Source organism: Narcine bancroftii, chromosome 10, assembly GCF_036971445.1.
Source record: "Narcine bancroftii isolate sNarBan1 chromosome 10, sNarBan1.hap1, whole genome shotgun sequence".
Taxonomy (NCBI): domain Eukaryota; kingdom Metazoa; phylum Chordata; class Chondrichthyes; order Torpediniformes; family Narcinidae; genus Narcine; species Narcine bancroftii.
In genome coordinates, this window is record NC_091478.1 from 87,785,268 (window position 1) to 87,813,065 (window position 27,798).

General features: G+C 39.1%; 1 long non-coding RNA gene across 1 annotated transcript; it reads right to left on the reverse strand.

Annotated features, from left to right (window-relative positions):
- Nucleotides 1-863: 863 nt before the first annotated feature.
- LOC138743996 (uncharacterized) lies at nt 864-27,540 on the reverse strand. Its single transcript, XR_011345176.1, has 4 exons — nt 27,353-27,540; nt 14,231-14,340; nt 4,136-4,320; nt 864-1,048 (listed from the first exon to the last, which is right to left on the reverse strand). It is a non-coding gene; the product is annotated as an uncharacterized lncRNA (long non-coding RNA).
- Between the last annotated feature and the right edge of the window lie 258 nt (nt 27,541-27,798).

Below are 27,798 nucleotides of genomic sequence, written 5' to 3' on the forward strand. Positions count from 1 at the left end.
ATAGCAGTTAGCACAGTGCTGTTACAGAGTAAATGACTGGGGTTCAAATCTGATTGTCTGTAAGGAGTATCTATGTTCTCCCCTTGACTGTGTGGGTTTTCACTGGGCACTCTGATTTCCTCCAACCATTCAAAATGTACTGGAGTTGTAGGTTAATTGGGCGGCATGGGCTCATGGGCCAGAAGAACCTGTTACCGTGCTGTATGACTAAATTTAAATTTAATTGGGATGGCCTGTGTGAGAAAATAGATTATAGAGAAATGGAGTGGATGATTAGGATTGATTAACTGAGAGCCACCATCGACTAGATGGGCTGAATGTTATTCTGTAAATTTTTTTATCAGTCAAAGGCTAAATGTTAATTATTAAGAAAAAGAAGTACAACTGAAATGGTGGAATACATTCTCAACTAATTTTGCCATGCTAGTATTAAATTGATCTTACAGCTGTTTTTCATGAAGCTTTTACTCATAGGATTTGCCAGGCTTGTATCTCACCAATAGTAGACATGGCCTGTCAAATACTGGTGGACTGTAGCTCTCTTCTGGACCTTAACACTTACGTGTGCATCTATGTGGAGCAGAAAATGGGAAAAAAAGGGAAAGAAATTGCCTTCCTTTACTGTTCACTTTGAGCAATGTAGTTTGGTAAAAATGAACCAATAATGTGTTCATTGTCATCCATTCAAACAAGGGTTGTTTAAAAATAATGAAGGGCTTTCTTCTTCCTGGACTATCCCTTGGGATCATAGAAACATAGAAAACTAAGAGTATGGGGGCAGGAATAGGTCATTGGGTTCTTCAAGTTCTGCTATTGTGGCGTAGATAAAAGCTCACACTCGAATGGAGGGAAACAAATGCTTTTATTAACTTACAACACAGATAGGGTTCACGAACAGGCTTCAGAGGAGTTCTCGGTTTAGACGTTAAACCAGGGTTATATATGGGTCCTCAGGGGAGGATCTTGGAGGTGGGACTAGTCATCAGTAGAGCACACTTCAAGTGAATCCCAGTTCACTATATTCACCCCTTCCTTCAGAATTAAGGGTCTGTGGATGAAGAGAACAAGGATCAGAAGTTGGTAATAGAAACAGAAGAGAAATATTTACAATACTATTTACAGATTCAGGCTGTCCAAGGGTTTGGGTTGGGGCTCCGGCTCGACGATAGAGGGGGGTTCACTCTCTTCCTGAACTGGGTCCCCTGAGGCTCTGAGTGGGGATGGCGAGAAAAAGCTCGGTAGCTCGTGGGGCACCTGAGGCAACGGATCCTCTGTTCCGGCGGGTGCCAGGTCTCTGATGGAGATGGTGTCCTCCCTGTCATCCAGGTACTCTATGTAGGTGTACGTGAGGTTGGCATGGAGCAATTTCACCGTCTGTGGTTTTGCTTCTCCTCACGTGCTTCTTGAGAAGGACCGGACCAGGACTAGTGAGCCAGATTTGGAGTGCAGTCCCTGATGCTGACCTTCTGTCGAATGTAAACATGAGGTCATGGAAAATATATTGAAATTCGGGGAAAGATATTAATTTTAATACAATTAACTCGTCCTATCAATGTTTTAGGTAAATCCTTCCACCGATTCAAATCACAATAAAGGTAAATAGTTCAATTCAAATAAATAATTATAATTACTATCAATTATAATACCCAAATACTTGATCCGATCAGACACTTCTGAAGTCTTGGAAGATGAAGTCAAATTTGAAATTTTTTTATTGGATTTAACTTTACCTTCTTTGAAAGATACGGAAATTAAGGAGTTAGATGCTTCCCTTCATGTTGAAGAATTGACAGAAGCACTTCAGTCTATGCCAAGTGATAAGTCTTCAGGCGATGATGGGTTTACTTTGGAATTTTATAAGGAATTTCAGTATTTATTAATTCCTTTGTTGATGGAGGTTTTGGACCGAGCAGTGAAGACCGAGTCTTTTCCAGATTCCTTTTCTAAAGCAATTATTACTGTTAAGGGTTATGGGGATAAGGCTGGAAAGGGGTACTGATGGTAGTGATCAGCCATGATCTGTAAAATGGCGGTGCTGGCTCGACAGGCCGAAGGGCCTACTCCAGCTCCTATTGTCTATTGTCTATTGTCTATTGTCTATTGTTATTCTTAAGAAAGACCAGGATTCTCTAAAAGCAGGATCCTATAGATTGATTTCTTTGTTAAATGTGGATTAGAAGATTGTAGCCAAGGTTCTGGCTAATAGATTTGATTCATGCAGATCAGGCAGGTTTTATTAAGAATTGTTATTGAGCAGATAATGTTGTTAAGTTGATTTCTTTAGTTAATGCTTCTTGGGAGCAATCTGACCAACCACTGCTAATTTATCTTGATGCAGAAAAGGTCTTTGATAGAGTAGATTGGAGTTTTTTTGTTTAAAGTTTTGGAAAAGTTCAAGTTTGGGCCTCTTTTATTGGTTGGATTAAGGTGTTCTCTTTTTCAATCTGCCCGTTCCCCTGGGGGATTGTGATAGTACAGACCTATCACCAATGTATATAGTTACAGTATCTAGAGTGTAATGACTGTTCTTACAGCGATTGACTGAGAGCTTAGCCACGCCTACTGTCTGGGCCTTAAAGGGTTGTGTCCCTAGCCAGGTTGGATCATTCCGGACTGGTCGGCCACCTGTGAAGAGCTCCTGTCTTTTGCTAATAGAAGCCTTGGTTTGGATCAACAGGTCTTTGGTTCTTTCGACGAGCTCTACAGGGATGTAACTGGTAGTCCTGCTAGGTGAGATGCCCCTCACCAGCAGGTACTGATACAGCTCGTCGTTCATGAAAGCTGAGCCCTGGTTGCTATGAATATAGCTAGGATACCCAAACAGGGCGAAAATAGAGTCTAGGGCCTTCATAACGGAAGAGGCAGATGTGCCTGGGCACGGAATGGTGACCGGGAAGTGGGAGTACTCATCAATGACCAAGATAAAGTAGATGTTCCCGTTCGTGCAGGTGAAAGTTCCCTTAAAATCAATGCTGAGCCATTCAAAGGGCCTGGATGACTTAATCAGATGCACATTTCAGGATGTCCCCACTGTTAGACTCATTCAGAAAGTCATGAGGAATGGGATCCATGGAACCTTGGCTGGTGGATTCTGAATCAGCTTGCATACAGAAAACAGTGGGTAGTAGAAGATGGAATGTATTCTGCCACCAGTCAGTTTCTGCAGGGATCTGTTTTGGGACCCACCACTCTTTGTGAGTTCTATAAATTGACCTGGATGAAGAAGTAGAGGGATGGGTCAGTAAGTTTGCAGATGACACAGTTTTAGATCTTGGAGATAGAATAGAAGTGTGTTGTAGTTTACAACATGATACAGACAGGATGAAAAATCGGGCAGAAAAGTAGCAGATGAAGTTCAATTCAGATAAGAGTGAAGTGATACATTTTGGAAAGTCAAACTTGAAGACAGAATACATGGTTAATGGCAGGATTCTTAACAGTGTGGAATAACAGAGGGATCTTGGGGTCCAAATCCATTAATCTCTCAAGGTTGCTGTGCAGATTTATAAGAAAGCTTATGGTATTCTGGCCTTTATTAGTTGGGGATTATGTTCGAGAGTCACAAAGTATTGATGCAGCACTATACAACTCTGGTTAGACTACACTTGGAATATTGTGTTCAGTTCTGGTTGCTTCATTACAGGAGGGATGTGGAAGCTAAGGAGAAAGTGCAGAGGAGATTTATTAGGATGTTGCTTGGATTGGAGAAGGTGTCTTATGAGGCTAGGTTAACAGAGCGTGGACTTCTTGGAATGAAGGAGTATGAGAGATGACTTAATAGATACCTACAAGATTATGGGAGGTGTGGACAACCAGCATCTTTTTCCTGGGATGGGAGTAACAAACACCAGAGGACATTTGTACAAGGTGAGGGGAGGAAAGTTTAGGGGGACATGAAAGGTAAGTTTTATACAAAGAGGTTAGTGGGTGCCTGGAAAGCATTGCCAGGGTGATGGTAGTGGCTGGTACAATAGGGACATTTAAAAAACTTTTAGACAGGCACGTGGATACAAGAAAAATAGAGGGTAATGCGTGTGAAGTGGGGAAGGTTAGAACGTTGAGAGGGTTTCCAACGGTCACATCACTGTGGGCTAAAGGGCCTGTACTATTCTGTAATGTTCTATGATCAACATACATGTTAGGATTTTAAAACTTTTTTTTAATGAGTCATCCTCTGATTGAGTGATGGTAAGTAGAGGAGGCCTGCAGGAATGCTTCGAAGCAACGCAGCCAGAGTTCGAAGCTGTTAGATGCGTCAGGAGATTGTGGGTCAAGGTCCAGCTTTTCTGGCTTCAGAATCTGCTCCATTATCAGAAAAACCTGTTGTGAATAAAATTGATGCATCATCAATAACTTCAAAGACTAGAAGTTGGAGAGAAACTGAGAGGGTTTTATTCACAACAGAATGGAAGTCAACTGTTCTAAACTGAGGAGGGGCCTGGGGCACAGTCGCCTTAATTCAGGGGTCAGGCCCAGTCAGCAAGGGGCATGTCCTAATGCAGCCAATCATATATACAGTGGTCTACCACAATCAGATACTGCTCAAGAAACTTACTTTAAATACAACCTCACCAAATTTTGATTGTGATGGGTTAACATGTATATTGGTGTCTCAGGAAGCCCTGCAGTGACTTTGAATCCATTAACTGAACAATTAAAGTGACTAAATGTCGTGCCAGCTTTCGAGTGCCTGGAGCTTAAAATCACCAGCAAAACTAATGGGCTGTCTGGTGGAGAATGGATTATCTTGCAGTAGAGCAGTGCATAGCCTCCTTCAATTCATCTTTTCTAAAACTATTTCCTCAAAGACCAGTCAGCCGCAGTGGGAGCTTCTATTCACCACACTATGACAAAGACAGTTTACAGGTTTTAATATTGGAAGCCAATGTAGTAAGAACTGTTGTTTTTTTTTAAAATTTTTTATTTTTCACACCATAAATCACAATAGCCATGATATACACTTTTTCTTTTTCACACATTTACAGTGACTTTTTCTCCCCCCCCTCCCTCCTCCCAAGCCACCCCCCCACCCCCCCTCTCATCCATTTTAGGTATACAATCTAGGTTGCATTAATTCAGTCAGACAATGTTGTCATTCAACAAAATTACACCAGAAATTCTACTGAGTCCATTCTTTTCTTTCCTTCTCCTTCCATCAACTTAGGTAATGTTTGTCCCCAGTAGGTTTTCGCTATTGTATTTAATGTAAGGCTCCCATACTTGTTCGAATATTTCAATATTATTTCTTAAACTATATGTTATTTTTTCTAATGGAATACATTTATTCATTTCTATATACCATTGTTGTATTTTCAAATTATCTTCCAATTTCCAGGTTGACATAATACATTTTTTTGCTACGGCTAGGGCTATCTTAACAAATCTTTTTTGTGCATCTTCCAAGTCAATTCCAAATTCTTTATTTTTTATGTTACTTAGGAGAAAGATCTCTGGATTCTTTGGTATATTGTTTTCTATTATTTTATTTAATATCTGATTGAGATCATCCCAAAATTTTTCTACTCTCTCACATGTCCAGATTGCATGAATTGTTGTTCCCCTTTCTTTTTTACATCGAAAACATCTATCAGATACTGTTGGGTCCCATTTATTTAACTTTTGCGGTGTAATGTATAGTCTGTGTAACCAATTATATTGTATCATACGCAGCCTCGTATTTATTGTATTTCTCATCGTTCTAGAACATAATTTCTCCCATGTTTCCTTTTTTATCTTTATATTTAAATCTTGTTCCCATTTTTGTTTAGTTTTACCATTTGTTTCCTCATTCTCCTTTTCTTGCAGTTTAATATACATATTTGTTATAAATCTTTTGATTAACATTGTATCTGTAATCACATATTCAAGGTTACTTCCCTCTGGTAAACTCAAATTGCTTCCTAATTTATCTTTCAAGTAGGATCTCAGTTGGTAATATGCCAGCGCTGTATCTCCAGTTATATTGTACTTATCTCTCATTTGTTCAAAGGATAAGAATCTACTTCCTGAAAAACAATTTTCTATTCTTTTAATCCCTTTTTTTTCCCATTTTCTAAAGGCAAGGTTGTCTATTGTAAAAGGGAGTGGCTTATTTTGCGTCAATATTAGTTTTGGTATTTGATAATTTGTTTTATTTCTTTCTACATGGATCTTCTTCCATATATTGAGGAGATGGTGTAATACTGGAGAAGTTCTATGTTGTACCAATTTTTCGTCCCATTTATATAATATGTGTTCAGGTATCTTTTCCCCTATTTTATCTAATTCTAGTCTCGTCCAGTCTGGTTTTTCCCTTGTTTGATAAAAATCTGATAGGCACCTTAATTGTGCGGCTCTATAATAATTTTTGAAGTTTGGCAATTGTAAGCCTCCTTGTTTATACCATTCTGTTAATTTATCTAGTGCTATCCTCGGTTTCCCCCCTCTCCATAAAAATTTCCTTATTATTTTCTTTAACTCTTTGAAGAATTTTTCTGTCAGTTGTATTGGCAATGCCTGAAATAAGTATAGTATCCTTGGAAAAATGTTCATTTTAATACAGTTTATCCTTCCTATCAGTGTTAGTGGTAGCTCTTTCCAATGCTCTAAATCATCCTGTAATTTTTTCATTAGTGGATTGTAATTGAGTTTATATAATTGGCCTAGATTTTTGTTTATTTCCACACCTAGGTATCTTATTGCCTGCATTTGCCATCTGAATGGGGATTCCTCCTTAAATTTTGAGAAATCCGCGTTATTCATAGGCATTGCTTCACTTTTATTTACGTTTATCTTGTATCCCGACACTTCTCCATATTCCTTCAATTTCTTATATAGTTCTTTTATTGATAGTTCTGTTAAGTACACTATCACATCATCCGCAAATAGACTGATTTTATGTTCCCTGTCTTTTATTTTTATTCCTTTTATATTATCTATTCTTATCGATTCTGCTAGTGGTTCTATAGCTAGCGCAAACAATAATGGTGATAGTGGGCATCCCTGCCGCGTTGACCTGCTTAAGTTAAATTGCTTTGATACATGTCCATTTACTGTCACTTTCGCTAACGGTCCCTTATATAATGCTTTAATCCAATTAATATACTTCTCCGGTAAACTGAATTTTTGCAATACTTTGAACAAGTAATTCCATTTTACTCTGTCGAAGGCCTTCTCTGCGTCTAAAGCAACTGCTACTGCCGGTGCTTTATTTCCTTCTACTGCATGAATTAAGTTAATAAATTTACAAATATTGTCTGTTGTGCGTCTTTTTTTGATAAATCCAGTTTGGTCTAAATTTACCATTTTCGGTACCTGTTCTGCTAATCTGTTCGCTAATAGTTTAGCTATTATCTTATAATCTGTGTTTAGCAGAGATATTGGTCTATATGATGCTGGTGAGAGTGGATCTTTCCCTTGTTTTAGTATCACTGTAATTATTGCTGTTTTACATGAATCTGGTAAGTTTTGTGTCTCATCAATCTGGTTGATTACATCCAGGAGGGGCGGTATTATTAGATCTTTAAATGTTTTGTAGAATTCTATTGGGAGTCCATCCTCTACTGGTGTCTTATTATTTGGTAATTTTTTTATTATCTCTTGTATTTCTACTGTTCCAAATGGTTCTGTTAATTTATTTTGTTCCTCTATTTGTAGTTTTGGTAGTTCAATTTTAGTCAAAAATTCATCTATTTTCCCTTCTTTCCCTTCGTTTTCAGTTCGGTATAATTGTTCATAGAATTCTCTGAAGTTTTCCTTAATTTCTTTTGGATTATATGTAATTTGTTTGTCTTTTTTCCTTGTTGCCAATACCATTTTCTTAGTTTGCTCTGTCTTAAGCTGCCATGCTAAGATTTTGTGTGTTTTTTCACCTAGTTCATAATATTTCTGTTTTGTCTTCATTATATTCTTCTCCACCTTATATGTTTGTAATGTTTCATATTTTATTTTTTTATCCGCCAATTCTCTTCTTTTGGTTGTATCTTCCTTTATTGCTAATATTTTTTCTATGTTTATTATTTCCCTTTCCAACTGCTCTGTTTCTTGATTATAGTCCTTCTTCATCTTGGTTGCATAACTTATTATTTGTCCTCTAATGAATGCTTTCATTGCGTCCCATAGTATAAACTTATCTTCCACTGATTCCGTATTTACTTCAAAGTACATTTTTAATTGTTTTTCAATAAATTCTCTAAAATCCTGTCTTTTAAGTAGCATGGGGTTTAATCTCCATCTATACATTCTTGGAGGGATGTCCTCTAGCTTTACTGTCAGTATTAAGGGTGAATGGTCTGATAGCATTCTCGCTTTATATTCTGTTTTTCTTACTCTATCCTGCATACTAGCTGATAACAAAAATAGGTCTATTCTTGAGTATGTTTTATGTCTAGTCGAGTAGTATGAGTATTCCTTTTCTTTTGGGTTTTGTTTCCTCCATATGTCCACAAGTTTCATTTCTTGCATTGATTTAATTATAAATTTGGTTACTTTGTTCTTCCTGTTAATTTTTTTCCCCGTTTTATCCATATTTGGATCCAAATTCAGATTGAAATCCCCTCCTATTAGTATGTTCCCTTGCGTATTAGCTACCTTCAAAAAGATATCTTGCATAAACTTTTGATCTTCTTCGTTAGGTGAATATATATTAAGTAGATTCCAAAGCTCCGAATATATCTGACATTTTATCATAACATATCTCCCTGCTGGATCTATTATTTCCTCTTCTATTTTAAATGGCACATTTTTGCTAATTAATATAGCCACTCCTCTTGCTTTTGAATTATACGATGCTGCTGTTACATGTCCTACCCAATCTCTCTTTAATTTCTTGTGCTCCAATTCAGTTAAGTGTGTTTCTTGGACAAATGCTATATCTATTTTTTCCTTTTTCAGTAAATTTAGTAGTTTCTTCCTTTTAATTTGGTTATGTATTCCATTAATATTTAAAGTCATATAGTTCAGCGTTGCCATTTTATATTTTGTTTATCTTCTCTTTCCGTTTTTCCATCATTACCTTTCCTCCTTTTCCATTTCTGTTTTCTTATTTTCAACTCTTTACCAGACAACATTCCTACAACATCCAACATTTTCCTTATTCTCCTATTTCTATCTTCTTTATCCCCAATCTCCCCTTCCCCTCCTGAGTTGTCCTTTATCCCTTGTCGGACAACCACATCTCCTCTCTCCATTTGGATTTGCGAATCCACTCGCAAGCGTCAACTGATTTTGCAGTGACCACTCTTTTCCTCCACCCAGCCCCCCCCAGAAAAGATTTCACTTTTCATATGTCACAAAGGTCACTCTTTTAATTCCCTCCTTATTCTCTCTATTCCATTACCTTCCCTTATTAATTCTTGTCTATACTATCTATGTTTTCCTCTAATTACAGATACTTTCACGTATGCCCATTGTCTCTATTCACTCTTATACCTCTTTACCCGCATACATATCAATCGTGGTCATTTTTACCCTCATTACCCGTCTTCATCCCTCAGTCTATTTTTGTCTTTACCCACATACATATCAATCGTGATCATTTTTACTCTCATTACCCGTCTTCATCCCTCAGTCTATTTTTGTAATTGTTCTGCAAATTTTCGTGCTTCTTCTGGATCCGAGAACAGTCTGTTTTGTTGTCCTGGAATAAATATTTCCAATACCGCAGGATGCTTCAGTGTAAATTTATATCCTTTCTTCCATAAAATCGCTTTTGCTGTATTGAACTCTTTTCTCTTCTTTAGGAGTTCAAAGCTTATATCTGGATAAATGAAGATTTTTTGCCCTTTATACTCCAGTGGTTTGTTGCCCTCTCTTACTTTTTCCATTGTCTTCTCCAGTACCTTTTCTCTTGTAGTATATCTTAGGAATTTTACTACAATAGATCTTGGTTTTTGTTGTGGTTGTGGTTTAGGGGCCAATGCTCTATGTGCCCTTTCTATTTCCATTTCTTGCTGTAGTTCTGGACATCCTAGGGCCTTAGGGATCCATTCTTTTATAAACTCCCTCATATTCTTGCCTTCTTCATCTTCCTTAAGGCCCACTATCTTTATGTTATTTCTTCTGTTATAATTTTCCATTATATCTATTTTTTGAGCTAGTAATTCTTGTGTCTCTTTAGTTTTTTCATTAGATTCCTCCAATTTCTTTTTTAAGTCTTCTACCTCCATTTCTGCTGCTATTGCCCGTTCTTCCATCTTGTCCATTTTTTTCCCCATTTCTGTTAAGGTCATATCCATTTTATTTATTTTCTTTTCTGTGTTGTTTATTCTTCTTCTTAAATCATTGAATTCCTGTGTTTGCCATTCTTTAAATGACTCCATGTATCCTCTAACAAGAGCAAGTATATCCTTTACCTTGCCTTTCCCTTTACCTATTTCACTGTATTCTTCCTCTTCTTCTTCCTCTGGGTTGGCCATCTGTTGTTTCTTTGATGCCCTTTCCTCCTCTTCTTTCTTGTTTCCATTGTCTTCTGTGGTCTCTTCTTGCTGCAGGTGTTCTGCAGCTGTCGTTGCCGGCTGTGGAGATTGACTCCCCAGCTGGTCCCCCCTCCCGTCGGTGTGTTTTTTTTCATGCGCATGCGCGGTTGCGCACTTTTACTCGGCTCTGTGAGCCATTGTTGTAGTTCTTTTTCTACCGACCTGAGGTAGTGGGCTCCTCTCTCCACAGCGGGCCTCTTCGGACAGGTAAGGCCTTCACCTTTTTCCTCCGTTGTCTTCTCTTCCTCTCTTCTTTCCGTTGATTTTGATTTTTCTCCTTTTGTCTCCATCTTCTTTCCACCTTTATACTCACTTTTCTTTAACTTGTATTTCTGTGCCTTTGTATTTTCTCTTGTTTTTCCCGACTTTTCTGGAGAGGGCTGGAGTTCACCGTCCGGCCACTACTCCATCACGTGACTCCTTCTAGTAAGAACTGTTGTGATGTACTGCTGGCCATGTAGCTTGCAGTTTGTATGGTGATCTCTCGGTAGCCATCAGTCTACAACCAATGTTGCACCATCTCAGGATGAATAGTAGCTATCTTGTTGGAGCTCCATGTTTGAATCTTCCTCCTACAGCAATGCCCTAAGTCAGATATTCTCTGTACACTCTGTGATGGGGTGCTGGGAAAAGCCTTGGGCATTGGCGTACAGTGAAGAAAGCCAAAACAAGTGGTTATACAGAAATTGTGGGTCAGTAAAACTCCACCAACTACCTAGGATTTGAAGCAATGTAATACAGTGGGAGGCAATGTATTTGTTATTCTGGACAGAAACGCTGTGCGGTTTGCTTGATTGGTTTTAGATTAGTCATTTAATGAAAACAGAATATGTTTGGAGAGCTGCATTGCCACTGTCAGTTTATCAAAGTTATTGCAGCAGCAAAAACCAAAATCTCCGTCTGGGCTTCTGGTCTTAATCGGAAAGTCAAGCTGCAGGCATCTACTGATAGGAAACCCACTTAGGATGATAACGATACAATTACGTACTTTTTGCTGGCTGGAGGCCTTTTATTAAAATCTCTTCAGAAATAGCTTTAAAATATTGGGAACATTAAATACTGAACAAAGATCTTCAGATGTGGAGACTTGGACAACGTGCATTAGTTAGGAAAAGACGCGGGGCTCATACAGGCAAAAAATTAAAATGGCTTCAACGGACGTAGCCTCCACCGCACAGCCTTACTTGGAAAACCAGCAATTTCCTCACATCCATCCACTTGTTTTCCGATATTAAAAAGCAAAAATAAGTTCTAATTAAGTGTTGTAATATTGTCGATACATTACATTTTCCTTCATTTAACTATTTAATAAATCAATATCTTAAGTGGTCCTCTCAAATATGATTGCTATTTGTTTTATTTTCAGAGTTTTTTTTTTAAATTTTTTTATTTTTCACACCATAAATCACATTAGCCATGATATACACTATTTCTTTTTCACACATATACAGTGACTTTTTCTCTATTTTCAGAGTTTTTAAGAGCTGTTGCTTGATAATAAATTCAGTTCAATCATTTGGGTTATAACATCCAAATCTTCAGGGTCTGAATGTCATAACCTGTTACAAACCCAAATCCAGAGAAACTCAGCCTTCTTTGCCTGATGTGACGTCAGTCACAGCAAAGAACAACCCCTCCGCATCCCCACATCCCCTGACGATCCCACCTTGTTCATATCTGACAAAGACATGTGTGCTGCCTTCAGGAAAGTGAATTAGATAATTATTATAGTTTAAAAAACATCTTTTTAATGTAACAGATCTCAGTGCTATTTGAATTGCTATAATTTATTTGTTAATACTTTATTTTATTGTTTTGTACTTATGGAACATTTATTTGATAAAACCAATAAAAATATAGAAAAAAAGGAGGAAAGTGAATCCGAGTTGAGCATCCTGTCCGGATGGAGTACGTGGCTGAGTATTAAAGATCTGTGCCGACCAACTTACCAAGGTATTCATGGATATCTTCAATATCTCACTCCAGCAGGGCGTGGTACCCACCTGTTTTAAACAGGCATTAATCATACCCAAGAAGAGTGCAGTAACCTGCCTTATTGACTATTGAGCAGTCCCACTTACATCAACAGTGATGAAGTACTTTGAAAGGCTGGTGGTGAAGCAGATCAGCTCCTGTCTGAGCAGTGACATGGATCCATTCCAGTTCATCTATCGTAGCAACAGGACTATGGCTCTACACAAAGCCCTGGAACACCTGGACAGCAAAGATGCATACATCAGGATGCTCTTTATTGTCTACTGTTCGGCATTTAACACCATCATCCCATCAAAACTGATCAGCAAACTCCAAGACTTTAGAGTTATCACCCCACTGTGTAATTGGATCATGGATTTCCTCACCTCCAGACCACAATCAGTGAAGATTGGTGAGAACTTCCCCTCCACAATCTCCATCAGCACCGTACCGGAGCACCACAGGGCTATGTTCTTAGCCCCCTGCTCTACTCACTTTACACCTAGGGCCATGTGGCTCAGTATGACAATAACACCATCTACAAATATGCCAACAATAGTGGGTTGTATAAAGGAAGGAGATGAGTTAGCATATAGGATGGAGATTGAACACTTGGCTGAATGGTGCAACAACAACAACCTCGCACTCAATGTCACCAAAACTAAGGAGCTGCTTGTTGACTTCAGGAAAGGAAAGTCAGAGGTGTACAATCCAGTGAACATTGGAGGATCTCTCTATTACACAGTCATTTTGTTTACATTTGTTATCTGTTTACAATTCTTTTACTTGTTTACATGTTTATGCTGGGTACAGTTTATTTTTTGCACAACTATTTAGTGGTAATTCTTCCACACCTGCAGGAAAAAGGAATCTCAGGATTGTATGCGATGTCATGCATGTACTCTGACAATAGATCTGAAATCTTCAGAAGGATGTAATTAACAAAATATTTGTTTTGTTTCAAATTAACTCATAAAATGACATTAGTTGAACATTTAATGATCACTTCACACATGATATTTGTTTTACAGTAAAACCACTGTTATCCAAAAGTCAAGCAACTAGTGAAAAAATTGCAGAAAATAAATAGGTAAAAATACAGAAGTTTAGAATTGGCGTGCCTCACCTTTAGTTCACCAATCACACAACACGCGATCTCACGGAACCGACAAATTAACTTTTCTGATGTCTACCAATCTCCACAGATACAAGCGATTTTATATCTTTACCTCCTAAGGATGCTGCAAGACCTGCTGAGTTCCTCCATATTCTTGTGTTTTTTCTACAATCACAGCGTCTGCAAACTTTCATGTTTCATTTAACAAAATAAGTCATTCTAAGCTATCCATTCTGCCACAGACCATGAGCTGGACATAATCATTCTGTATTGTACCCATTATTTTCTTTACAAAAAGAGCATATCCTTGAAACGAATGAACAGTCGGGCAGTTTGTGTCAATGTTGGACCTTTTCTAAAAATAATACGTAATCGGTGGTTTCAAAAGATTCTTCAGATTTAATGTGGATACAAGAAGTTCTCCTGGACCTGAATAATTTAAACCCTTTCCCATTGTCCTTCCTTTAGACTCCCATCCCTAGAAAACCTCTCTGCCATGTTTGTACCCAAAAGCTTTTGCACCTCAACATTGATCTTGCTAAATTAATGAGCTGAATGTAGAAGTGTGACAACTTGAAACAGCTATTGAAATGAAGTCCTGGGTATTACATGAGTCATTCACTGGAACCATCCATTTCCACTCCTCTTAATGTGTTAAGTGACAGAACAGAAACATTTTTCTTACCTCAAAAAAAATGAGCAAATCTTTCATTCTATTCATCTTCATTAACATAGCCTTATTCAGATTTAATTACCGGTAGCTGCTTTCCGAGGGTGGTATTGTTCTGATCTCAACTGCAATGAAACCATCAATTCCCATCTGATTATCCATGTAAACGTATTCATAAAACCCATTCTCTAAGGAAGCTGTTTTATTTTGCACTGCACTATATCTAATAGATGGTGCAAGTAAAAACAAGGTAAAATGAGGTATAAAGGAAACAAACCCACCTTAAATCATGGGGCAGAAAACAAACATTGCAGCCTTTGCACATGGTATGTTGGTGAGTTGCCTGGAGCAGCAGATAATCATGAGATTATTATTATTGGAAGTTGAACAGCAGCTTTGAATGGCAACAACCCAAAGTATTGGCTGTTTCCACACATCCTGCCTAAAGTGCTGAGCAATTTTAAGCTTGTTTCAGATTTCCATTATTTGCAGTATTTTGCACAAGCTTTAGATCAGTTGCTTTCAAACTGATTCTTTCTACTCACTTAAGTAATCCCTATGCCATAGGTGATCTGTGATTAGTAAGGGATTACTTAAGGTGGTGGCAGATTAACTACCACCTGGGCCCCTAGACTCCCCTGGTGATGCCCTCTCCTCACATATTCCAAATTTATTTGCCGGGTATGTACTCAAGGAGTGCATGTGTATGCTGTGCTCGGCGATTGCAGGATAGAATTGATGGACCGGGTGGCAATAGCCCTGTGGAGAGGGATGCATGATGAGGGGAGGGGTTGGGCCAGTAGTGGGTGTCTTGGTGCCGGCTACTGGTGGGGACCTCATCGTCGGGCTCTGGCACAGGGCTGCATTTAAGGCAGTTTCTTTGTTTCTTTTCAGTCTTTTTATTAAGCGCACGCACGCACACACACACACACACACACACACACACACACACACACACACACACACACACACACACACACACACACACACACACACACACACAACGATCACACATATACAAAAATATATAAAGTTAAAATACAGAGCTACCAGCAGTCTACCATGAACCTCCTCCAGACATCTCCCTGACAGAAGGCAAGTAGGAAGGTAGTGCAGGGGAACAGCTTCCATCAGTGCTGAGACTGAGGCAGTTCGACAAGCCCTCAACACAGCAGGGTGAATGCATGAACCCTTCTCGCCCCCATGCTCCTCACCCATGGCCCCAGGGGCTTTCTCCTGCTTTGTATCATCAACCTTGCTGTGATGCATTGTGGGCGACAGGCATCCATGTTTCCCTGGTGCTGGCAGTCTGCGTGGGGGATTATGGGTAACGAAGATGGTCATTGATCTCACTTTGATGCTATATGCTAGTGACGTTAGGCTGCTGGTCACAATAACTCAGGGGGCAATGGCTATGAGCGGGTGGGGGGGGTGGAAATCACGAAACCTAATTTAGAGGGCTTGCCCATGAATGCTACCCCCCCCCCCCCCCCTTTGACATCGACCCTGCCCAGTATGCTGGAATAACAAGGAAGAATTTAGAAGCCCCCCACCATCCCATGAGCCTCGAAGAGTACGACACAACCTGGCAGGGGAATAGGTAGTAGTGCTGGGTCGTGTCGTGCTCGTGGTCGGGGGGGGGGCAGGGGGGGGCGGGAGGGGGGTGGCTCCTAAATCTTCCTTGTAATGCAGCATAGTGGAGATTACGGGAAGGATTCAACCCCAACCCGACACCCCTCCCCCCCCATCATCTACTTCCTATCAAATTATTAGATTTTTAACGTCTCTCCAACGTCTCTCTGCCCACCAGCCCCACCAGAGTGCCACTAACTTAACTGCTTCTGGATGCTATGGGTGAACTGCTTTAATTCAGCCTCCAGGCCCCAATCATCCTCCACCTTCCCAGCAAACTATTAGATTTTTAATGTCTCTCCGACCAAATTGAATGTTAAAAATCTAATAGTTTGTTAGGAAGATGGAGGATTGCACACGTGGGAGTTGAAAATCTTCATGCTGCTCGAAGAAGCCATTGCGTGTGGTGGTATGTGAGTGGAAAGTAAATATTTAAAAGCCACTGCTTTAGATTAAGAATGGCAATGGTGCCAGTTTTGGAACTACCCTGGGCTATCTCCATTGTGCTGTGATAAGGTCAATGTCAAGAAAATCCAATGCAAAAGGTTGCAGAATTTCATGTGCAAATAATGCCCAGCAGAAGTTTCTGCCATCTTTTATGCTGAATTAAAATATCTTGTTCAGAAATCTCACTCCAGGCACAAAACTCTCTAGTATTCCAGATGAATTAATCATCATGGCAATCGTTCATTGGTTCTACACATCTGCAGACAATTGAAAAGATGCTTAAAATCAAATATCTTTGAGACAAGGACTGTAAGTTATTTATTAAAAGCATTTATTATTAAAGTATATTTAAACTGATGGTTGTACTGCCACAAATTTAGTGAATGGCTCTGTATAATTAAAGTAAGTTTACTCACAGATGATTGATCAAACACTTATTAAAATGTTTTCTTCTATGTTCATTTATTATTTTAGTCAAGTCAAGTTTATTGTTACCCGATTGTACAAGTATAACCCAATGAAACAGTGTTCTCCGGTCCTCGATACAAAAGAAAGCAGACAGAAAACCAGACATAACGCATGCAGACAAACAATACACATGCAGCCCAAGTATTTCACCTATACAAGTAAATTTAAAAAATCGCAAGATCAAGGAAATGAAGTAGGCCATTCAGCCCATCGAGTCTGCTCTGCAACTCCACCCTGAGCTAAACTGTTCTTACATTTAGTTCCAAATTCTGGCCTTTTCCCCATATCCCTTGATTCCCTGACTAATTAGATACCTATCAATCTCCTCCTTAAACTCTCCCAATGATCGAGCTTCCACAGCCGTATGTGGCAACGAATTCCACAAATCTATGACCCTCTGGCTAAAGAGAAGTTTCTCCTCATCTCTGTTTTAAATGGTTGCCTTCTAATTCTAAGACTATGCCCTCTTGTCCTGGATTCACCAACCAAGGGAAAATCTTATTCATATCTACTCTGTCCAATCCTTTCAGCATTCAAAATGTTTCTGTGAGATCCCCTCTCATTTGTCTATACTCCAATGAATAGAGTCCAAGAGCTGATAAACACTCCTCATATGTTAGCCCTTACAATCCAGGAATCATCTTGGTAAATCTTCTCTGTACTCTCTCCAAACAGAGAAGATTACACCCCTTCTAAGGTAATTATTCTTTTGTACATGTTAGAATCTCAGGTGGTTAGTGTAAGCCGTTCCTTTGGTTATTTTTAATTCTCACTGCCCGTGGGAAGAGGTTGTTCCTCAGTCTGGAGGTGCTGGCTCTGATACTCCTGTATCTCTTCCCCGATGGGAGCAGCTGAAAGATTCTGTGTGCAGAGTGGAGGGGAAAGGAGTCCTCAATGATTTTGCATGCCCTCTTCAGACAATGATCTCGGAAGGTCATGTTGATCGAGGGGGAAGGGAGGGGGGGTGGGGTGAGGGAGACTTCAGTGATTCTCTCTGCCACTCTTACGGTCTTGTGCATTGACCTCTGATCTATTTTCCTGCAGCAATTGTAGCACACTGTGATGCAGCCAGCCAGGATGCTCTTGATAGAGCTCCTATAGGAGGTTGACATTATGGTGGCCAATAGCCTTGCCTGCTTCAGTTTTTTCAGTCGCCATTGTGTCTTCCTGATAAGTGAGCAATAAATGATAATGAAAATGAACCATTCAGAAAAATATCATGAATTTGATCTTAATTGGCATCTGGATTGCAGATTTTACTTCAAGCAGAATTTCTGGCTCGCAATTATGTTTAAAGCCAGGGAAACCGCATCTGTAGGAATGTCACTTGATTGGAATGAGTACTTCACTAGAGAAAGCTAACCTCAGTATTTTTGCATCTCGGTGACTAAATATAAAACTGTAGAATCAGGAAGTAATTTTATACAGTCAGTTCATTTTATAATCTGCTTGGATTTCTTTGGCACACACATTTCTAATGCAGAGATTAAAATGTTTTTCCATGAATATCGTTCTAGTTATCCACTTAATAATCTGTAAAACCAGCCTGATCGACCTACATGACCTCTGAATTTCTCCAGCACTTTTTTTTTGTAGTCTTACTACATTTAGCTTTCTTTAATTTGGACCAACATTTACTTGAGCAGCTTTGCATATACTAATGCACTGAGATTTTCATTAAATTTTAGGGAACAATTAGAACAAATAATTTATTTAAATAGCTGCACCTAACTGCTCAAATTTCTTTTTGGTTCTCGAAAACATTTTTCACTCTTTGGTTACATAACGTGATAGTGAAAAAAAAAACATCTGCTAGAAGTAAATATGATTTAAAAAATAATATACTGTAACTGGTGATCAAAATAATTGATAAAAATTGCATGGCTCTATTTCCAAAACAAATGCTAAATAATTGCAGTTATGCACTGCAAAGATATCAAACAATGAAGACAATCAAGCTCTATACACAGTCATGAAGTACACTTGAAATAATCATGTGGAGCTTTACTTTCTCAAGGAGAATTGTCTGAAAACTTGTTTCTGTGATTTGCTGTTCCATTTCTCTCTCTACGTGGGGTTTCAAAACAGGTGCAATAGGTTCCTTATAAGCCATTGATGTAACTGGTAGACAGTACAACGATGGAAAATATCTCACTTAAAATATCTGAGCAGCACCAGTGGGAGATGTTCTGGATTAAACCCTTCACTGAGACAAGGTTTCAGTCCGAAACATTGTCAGTTCTTTTTCTCTCATTGAATTTTCTTTTTAAATTTTTATTTTTATTTTTCACACTATGAACCATATTAATCAAAATACACACAAACATTTCCCTCTTGAATATACACAGTGGCATTTTCTCCCCTTTTTTTCCCCCTCCCTTCTCTCCCTCCTTCTCACCCCCCTCCAAACCCATTAAACGTTCAACATGTACAATACAATAAACCCATTAAACAATGTCATCACACAATGAAAATAAACAGGAAAATTGTGTCATCTACTTTTACACACTGGATCAGGTAATCTTGTCTTCTTCTCATTCTATCATTTTAGGGGGTGGAGGTCCGCGGCAGGCCCTCTCTGTTGTGTTCCATGCACGGTTCCCAAATTTTTTCAAATAATGTGACTTTATTTTTTTTAAATTATATGCTACTTTTTCCAATGGAATACATTTATTCATTTCTATGTATCATTGCTGTATTCTCAGTACCAAAAAATCCAGAGATCTTTCTTCTAAGTAATATAAGAAGTAAAGAATTAGAATTAGGCCTCAAACTGAATGAAGCGTAAAAAATATTTATTATGATAGCCTTAGCTGTGGCAAAAAAATGTATGATGTCATTGAGTTTTCTTGATCCAGATTCCAATTTCTGCAGTGTTTTGGATAATCTAAAGAAACCATCAACTTTAGCTTCATGTGGAACTAAACACAGTCATGAAGTACACTTGAATTAACTGCACTGAACTTGGGCTCTCTGTGGCGTATGCTGTAAATCCTCTAATCTTATGAAAAAATCATTCTTGGTCTTGATTTCATGGACTGCTACATTTGCATATCTACTGACTCCTCTCAATGCGAACAGATGTTCTTTATTTTTTATATTCTATGTTCTTTGCAGTTGAAAATACAAAGATTGTTCCAGTCTAATACTGTTGAGCATGGTTGTAATGAATAACTTTTAAGGAATAATCATAATTATAATCCTTTTTATTCCCCAGAATTACAATAATTTTAATGTTTACCGAAGGTGCACATGAAACGAACTGGAGGTGTAGGTTAATTGGGTGTTAATTGGACAACACAGACCCATGGGCCGAAATGGCTTGTTGCCATGTTGTAAATCTAAATTTGAAATTAAAAAAAAAAGTAAAATGTGAAAAATAAATTTTAAGCATTCTTTCGTCTTTGACCATATACATTCTGCCTTAAGTTTCACATGAAGCTAAAGTTGATGGTTTCTTTAGATTATCCAAAACACTGCAGATATTGGAATCTGGATCGAGAAAACTCAATGAGAGAAAAAGAACTGACAATGTTTCGGACTGAAACCTTGTCTCAGTGAAGGGTTTAATCCAGAACATCTCCCACTGGTGCTGCTCAGATATTTTAAGCGAGATATTTTCCATCGTTGTACTGTCTACCACCTACATCATTGGCTTACTGGGAACTTATTGCACCTGCTTTGAAACCCCACGTAGAGAGAGAAATGGAACAACAAATCACAGAAAAAAGCTTTCAGATAATTCTCCTTGAGAAAGTAAAGCTCCACATGATTATTAGCAAATATAATTGAGTATTTTGAATAGGTGGGCAAGAGGGTGGTGGATGTTGTCTATATGGAGAGTACCAAGGCCCTTTACAAGGTCCTACTTGGTAGGTTCATCTGTAAGGTTAGATCACGTGGGATCTGTGAGGTTAGATCATGTGGGATTCAAAATTGGCTTGTTGTAAGGAGTTGGAGGAGGGTAATGGAGGTTTGTGATTCAGAATGGAGGCCTGGGACTATGGTGTGTCACAGAGATTGGTGCTTTAAAAAACTTGGATGAGAATGTATTTGGTGTGATTAGTAAGCTTGTAGATGGCACCCAGATTGGTGGCATAGTGGAGAGTGAAGAAGTATCAAATGGGGAAGTGAGTTGAACAGTTCATTGTATATTATTTTGTTTTGCCTCCTAATCATTCGCAGAAGGATGTAATATCAGTTTCCCCAACAACAAATTCATGATTCTGACATTCCTTTGAATGCTTGTGGAAGTCAGTGTCAATATCTCAGTCACTACAACCCTGACATCTGCTTGTAAAACTGGTGAACTTGAGAGACTATAAATCCTGTGCTGCATAACACGATAAATCTCTAGATGCCCTTACAAAATCAAACAGATGTTTTCGCCGTGTGTGCTAACTGAGCTGACTTAGAAGCTGCTGTGCATCTTTTGTGCATCTACTGCAATGCTCAGTGGGATAAATAATGTTTAAAGTCATGTGATGTTGACATCTAACACCATTTCATGTTAAATTGGAATCAGTCCTGTCCTTTTGTAATATTAAGGCAATTATCTCTTCTGCAATCATATTTGCCCACTCTTTCTCTCATTTTGTTGTGGTCTGATAAAAGGCATCAAATTATTTTTTTTTTGCCAGTGGTTATTTATCCTGTTGAACAATGTAGTAAATGGGTGAAAAGTCAGCTTCTAAGTGATTGCTGTCGGGAGTTGATACTCCAGGTGAAAGATGAATTTTGACATTTCGGTCAACACTAAATGATAAATAGTGCATTATCTTTAACACTGAAGTGATTGAATATATCGGGAAAAAGACCCGCTGCCGATGCAACTGGATAATGGGAGGTTTTTCTTTAAGGGATAAAATAATTCTCAGCTCAACAATTACATGCACACGGTTAAGATTTGACATAATATTTGCACAATATGGAATTTTGAAAAAATAGCTAAACTCGTGCATTAAATGATACACATTCAGAGTGTACCGGTAGGGATGGTATCGATAAGGATGAACTTTTTTCATGTATTTGGTTTTATGCTTCAATCATGAATGTAAATTTCAGTTCCATTGTGGCACATTGTTAGTGCGTCGGACATTTGAATGGTGTCTTACTTTGATCATGTCGTCTACTTCATGTCCCAGAGGGATTCGAAAATGATATCACCATCATATGAGGCGAAACACAAAAGTCTGCAGGTGATGTGATTGGAGTAAAAACACAAAAATATTGGAGGAACAAGGCAGGTCTTGCACCATCCATAGGTTACCTTAAAGAAGGACTCAGGCCCAAAACATGTGCTATATATCTTTACCTCCTATGGATGCTGCAAGACTTGCTGAGTTCCTCAAGCATTTCTGTGTTTTTACCAATCAGATGAAGTGGTTTTTGCCCATTTGGCAACTCCTTAATCTTGTGATGTGGTCTCATATTTTATTCAGTGGCAATTCTACCAGATTATTGAGCATCTATGGAGTGGTTTCTGGCACAGACAGTATTATCCTAATTGAATGCTATATCCTGCAGGTAGTCAAATCACAGTTGAACTCCGTTATCATAGAATCCTGTACGATGGCAATGTGCATGCCAGGATGACCAATGAATTCTTTGGCCTCCAATCTTCAAACCTCACACTACTTTTACATATTATTGAGCAATATTTCCGCTGCTTTCCTGACAAATATTTCAGGTAGTTAGCCCAACTTTACCATGTGATTCGAAGTGCCATTTTAATTGGGTAATACTGACAGCTCTGACTGGAGCATGTTGGAAAGTTCAAGAAGTAAATTAGCCTTGTAGGTATATTGAAACATGCAAGTTGGGCTTAAGAAAAATATTTTTGTTGTTATAACTACAGGGATATTTTTATAAAAAATAATAAATTTCTGCTGAAACATTGCACAAAAATATTATAGACAGTCAATTTGGAGTCACCTCTCTGATAGTATCACCCGGTGCAGTCTGCACTCTCGCACCTCCCTAGTAACGCCAGTGGGACCAATTTTGCCCCTTACTATTCTTTTGGTCTTAATGTACCTGTAGAAACCCTTAGGATTTTCCTTCACATTTGTCTGCCAAAGTAACCTCATGTCTTCTTTTACCCCTCCTGATTTCTTTCTGAGCTTTTGCTTGCATTTTTTTTACTTCTCAATTTCCCCATTTTCTCCTTGTTGCCTATACCTGCTATACACCTCTCTCTGCCAAACCAGATCCCCAATATCCCTCAAAAACGAAGGTGTCCTATGTCTGCTAACCTTGCCTTTAATCTTGACAGGAACATACGAACTCTGTACTCTCAAAATTTCACCCTTGAAAATCCTTGCCAGAAATCAACATCTCAATGCATGCATTTGAGATCCTTTTATCCTCAAAATTGGCCTTTCCCAACCTGAGGCCCAGACCTATCCTTCTCCATAATTAACTTTCCCTAATAGAAGATCCATTATTAGAGCACTCTTTCCAGTTGATACCTCTATACATTGATTTAGAAAACTTTCCTTAACTCATTTGACAAACTCCAAGCCATCCTGCCCTTTTACACTATATGGAGTCCCAGTCAATATTTGGAAAGTTAAAATCTCCTACTATCATATGTTTATGTTCCCTGTAGCTGTTTGCAATCTCTCTACAGATTTGCTCCTCCAATTCTCATTGACTATTGGGTTGTCTATAATACAACCCCATTGGTGTGGTCATTCCTTTCCTGTTCCTCAGCTCCACCCATATAGCTTCAGTAGATGAGCCCTCTGGCTTGTCCTGCCTGAGCACAGCTGTGATATTTTACCTGATGAGCAATGCCACTCCTTCTTCTTTCATCTCCTCCACCCCCCCCCTACTCTATTATGTCTGAAGTAATGGAAGCCCAGAACATTGAGCTGCCAGTCCTGCCCTACCTGCAACCAAGATTCACTAATGGCCACAATCTCATACTTCCATGTGCCAATCCATGTTCTAAGCTCGTCTGCCTTTCCTATAATACTCCTTGAATTGAAATAGATGCACCTGAAAACAGTTCCACCATGTACAACCCTTTGACTTTTGACATTCCATGCAATCTTCACCACCTTTTTCCTTCTCCACTCCTCTATCTGCTCTGACACTGGTTTCCATCCCCTGGCAAATGTATTTTAAACCCCCAGAGCAGCACTATCAAACCTTCCCGCAAGGATATTAGTCCCCTCCTGTCAGTACAAATCTCACCTTCCCTAGAAGAGAGCCCAATGATCCAGAAACCTGATGCCCTCCCTCCTGCACCATCTTCTAACCTCATTAGGAGGTGGTATGGGTTGCAGTCCTGAAATAACAACCCTAGAGGTCCTGTCTTTCAATTTACTGCCTAACTCCCCGAACTCTCTTTGCAGGACCTCATCGCTCTTCCTCCCCTTGTCAATATACTGATCTTCAACTTAAATTTCACAATCAAACATCTGCAGATATCAAGATGCAGATTATATTTATGGCCTGTCTGATCAAGTTGTGAAGAGGTTAATTTTTTAAATACCAGTTTTATTTGCTACTTGTGTCTGGAAGTGGGCAGCTACACATGCCATTTTTCATGGTTTATGTGGAAGAATCAGGAAGGAAGGCATGCTCAATTACAAGTAGGAAGGTAGCATTAATCTTACTATCATTGGTAGAAAGGCAAAATCAATCAGGTGTAGCCAAACAGACTCCACAAGAAGCATCACCACAGCTCTAGCTTGGCACATTGTAGTTTGCATACAGTTAGTATTTGCAAATATCAGCAAAAGGTTCAATTCTTCAATGACATAAAGACCATCGATGCTTTCTGATTCATTGCACAGAAATACCAAGGGATAACTAATCAATGCCATCAAAATATATGGTTGTTAATGTAACAAAACCAACAGAACCCAAAGGCTTTATCATTTACAACATTTGTTACGGATGGTGCTGAAGTAATACATTTTACTGACAGCAGACCAATGCTGGATTAAGACACTGCGGGGCCTGTAGCATAAATTTTAAAGGGGCCCTTAATTGTGACCCTGGCACATATGCGGTCCTAAATAGTGCCGGCTGGCGCATGCACGGTGAGGGAGGAAGCACTTACACTGAAATTGTGCCTCCCCTCCCCTATTAAAACATACTTCTACATTTTGTTAAAATAAAACTTAATAACGGCAGCGGCAGCTGGCTCAATGCAGGATTAATGACCGTCTTCGTTACCCATAGTCCCTCATGCAGCTGGAACTGTGCTGCATTTCCCTAATGCTGACACTGGCATAGAAGTTCTAGTTGCTTGGGGGAATTATGGGTAAAAAAGATGGCCATGGTCTCCACCAGCTGCTGGGGTGGCCCTGAAGTGGCCCGATCAGATGCCAGAGAGGCACTCTGGTGAACTCCAGCAGCACTGCACCCCTGCTGCTGCGTCTGGAGTTTGATGGGGGCGGGGGGCGATGGACAACTGGAGATAGAAGAGAGGCGGTCGGGCAAGGCGAGGACAGTGGCGTCCCCCTCCCTCAAGTGGCATGTTACATCCTTGATGAAAGTTTATAATAATTTGACCAGTAATTCCTATTATGAGGAGAGCCAACAGTTTAATCACTACCATGAAATGAAAGCCCTCGTTCGGCTAAAAACTTTACAGCTTCAATTATTCGCTCTAGAAGTGTGCCCCAATACAGTCTCCAGTTCTTTCCCAAGTTGGGAATCGGCGCATAAACCTTTGTTTTTGTGCCTCAGCGGTGAAATTAAAGCTCGTCTCTGTGAGCAACTTTCTTCATGTCGACATAATAGATTGGGTAACATAACCAATTTCTTGCATGCTGCTTGTTTGTAAGTTTATGGAAATAAACTGACAATGCTGAGGTTTCTTTACACTGTCATTTAATCGCATAGATGAATAGAACTCACTACTCGCTTGTCGACATTCATCACTTCCCTTGGCTATCCAATTTTCACGATTACAGTCATCTAGGTTGTTTGGCCATTCATTAGACCACCTGGTTCTTTCACATTTCAATGGATGCTGGCTGTTGCTTCTTGCCTTCTGCTGCGCTGGTACTAGTTGTTCTTGTATATCCAGCTTCAGCGCCAAGAACATCAAAATATTATGACAACGTGTGTGGTTTTGCTATCATAAGTTGGTCTCTTCTTTCTTTTTCTTCATTTGCTTTATGTTTTGCACTTCCGGAAGAATAATGATACTGCTATCTGCAGCGTGCAGCACCCCCCCCCCCCACCCCACCCACCCGCCTCCCCGACATGTAAACGAACAAAACCAGCCAGCTGACTGAAGGGTTGAGGTGAGGATTATTTGCAAATTGTGCAGCCTGCAGCGGCTGTGAGATACAACATGCCCATAGTCTGTGTTAATAACCCCGATTAAAGGTCAAAATAAACTAAAATTGCTAACTTTAAGGAGAGTGGATTTTAGCCAAAGTTATCACCATTAATTGGGACTTTTAACACAGACTATCAGTGTGGTTTCTCATGGCCGCTGCACAAAGATGAGAACGAAAATGTTTAAATTCATAATTCATAGTACTGTCATAAATGCAGGGGCCCTTTAAATGCTACTTACACTATTATGTTAATCTGGCCCTGCAGCAGACTTGTGGTAATGAAACAGAAAGGATCGTAGTTAATGCCTTCTTCTATCCCTGCTGAACAACCACTTAACAATCTTGAATTTAATTAATCTTCCCAAATTATGATCCAATTCATACTTGCACTGATTGAAACAAAGAAATACTGGGGGAACTCAGCAGGTCTTGCAGTATCCGTAGTTACATATCTTTACCTCCTATGGATGCTGCGAGATCTGCTGAGTTCCTCCAGCATTTTTGTTTGTACTACAATCCCAGTGTTTGCAGACGTGTGTGTTTCACTTATATTAATTGAAGTCCATGTGTTAACAATAACAAAGAATAGCTACAGAATATACAAATTTCCAAGTCTGATTGGTATCCCTATCCATTGATGTTGATCAAATGATATTTATCTGCATTTGGTGGTGGGGGGGGTGGGGAACAGGCTTGTGGGTCCAACCAGCATGTTGCTGTGTTGTACGTCTAAATTTAAATATAACTTTACCTCACAAAAATCTTATCAATTTTGGTCATGAAGGTTTCAATTAACTCTAGGATTAGGGTCTTTTGGGAATTTGAGTCCCAGACCCTCATCTCTTTTGAATGGAAAAGAATGCCTTTGCTTCCACTCGGACACATGTGCCGAGACAAAGTGCACATCTTGAATCTTGTATTATCCTTTACCATTCAGTATTCTAATGAAAGGCCATTGATTCTAGTTTCTTTCTCCACAGATGCAACTTGACCTGCTAAGCATTTCCAGCATCTTATTTCAATTGATTTTGGTTTGCACAACAGCAAAAACCCTTTGCTCCTTCTTTGTTGGTTGTGGGTCATATACATTAAAAAAATAAGGAGACACAGACCAAACAATATGAAGCCTGACAGTTTTCAACTAATTACACTGTAATAAAAATGGTGTTCTTTAGATCAGGAAACCCCTGTGCCATGGAAAATTCATTTCCTATCAAAATAACTGTACAACACTAACAATGGTCTAACTGTTGACATTACAATATTTTATGGATGTACTCACATATTTCAGTAGGCATTTCTGCATCTGGTGCACTTAATTTTAATTTAAATGAATACAATAAAACTTCAAAACTCTCATTCAAAAAGCAATGGAAAATAAAAAGCTGGGTGCAAAATAAAGCAGGAGAAAAGATCAAGAAAGGGACGAGGCAGTCTCCAACATAACTCCACATCTCTCAGTGAATGTAGTTCATGGCCTGGGTCCACCTTAATGATTATGATGTAATATGTAAATCTATAGCTGGGCTATTGAAGATAGGCTATTAAAGTTAAAAGATTCCTTGCCAATCAAACAAACATCTGTGGGGAAAAATATTAATTTTCCCATCTTGTCTGAAATTTTTTGGCACTCCCTTGCTATTTTTGGTCTTTTCAGTTCCACCATGTTTAATCAACTGAGGGAAATGTTTTGATCGATGAGTCACATTTCAATGGTTGGTTTAGTAG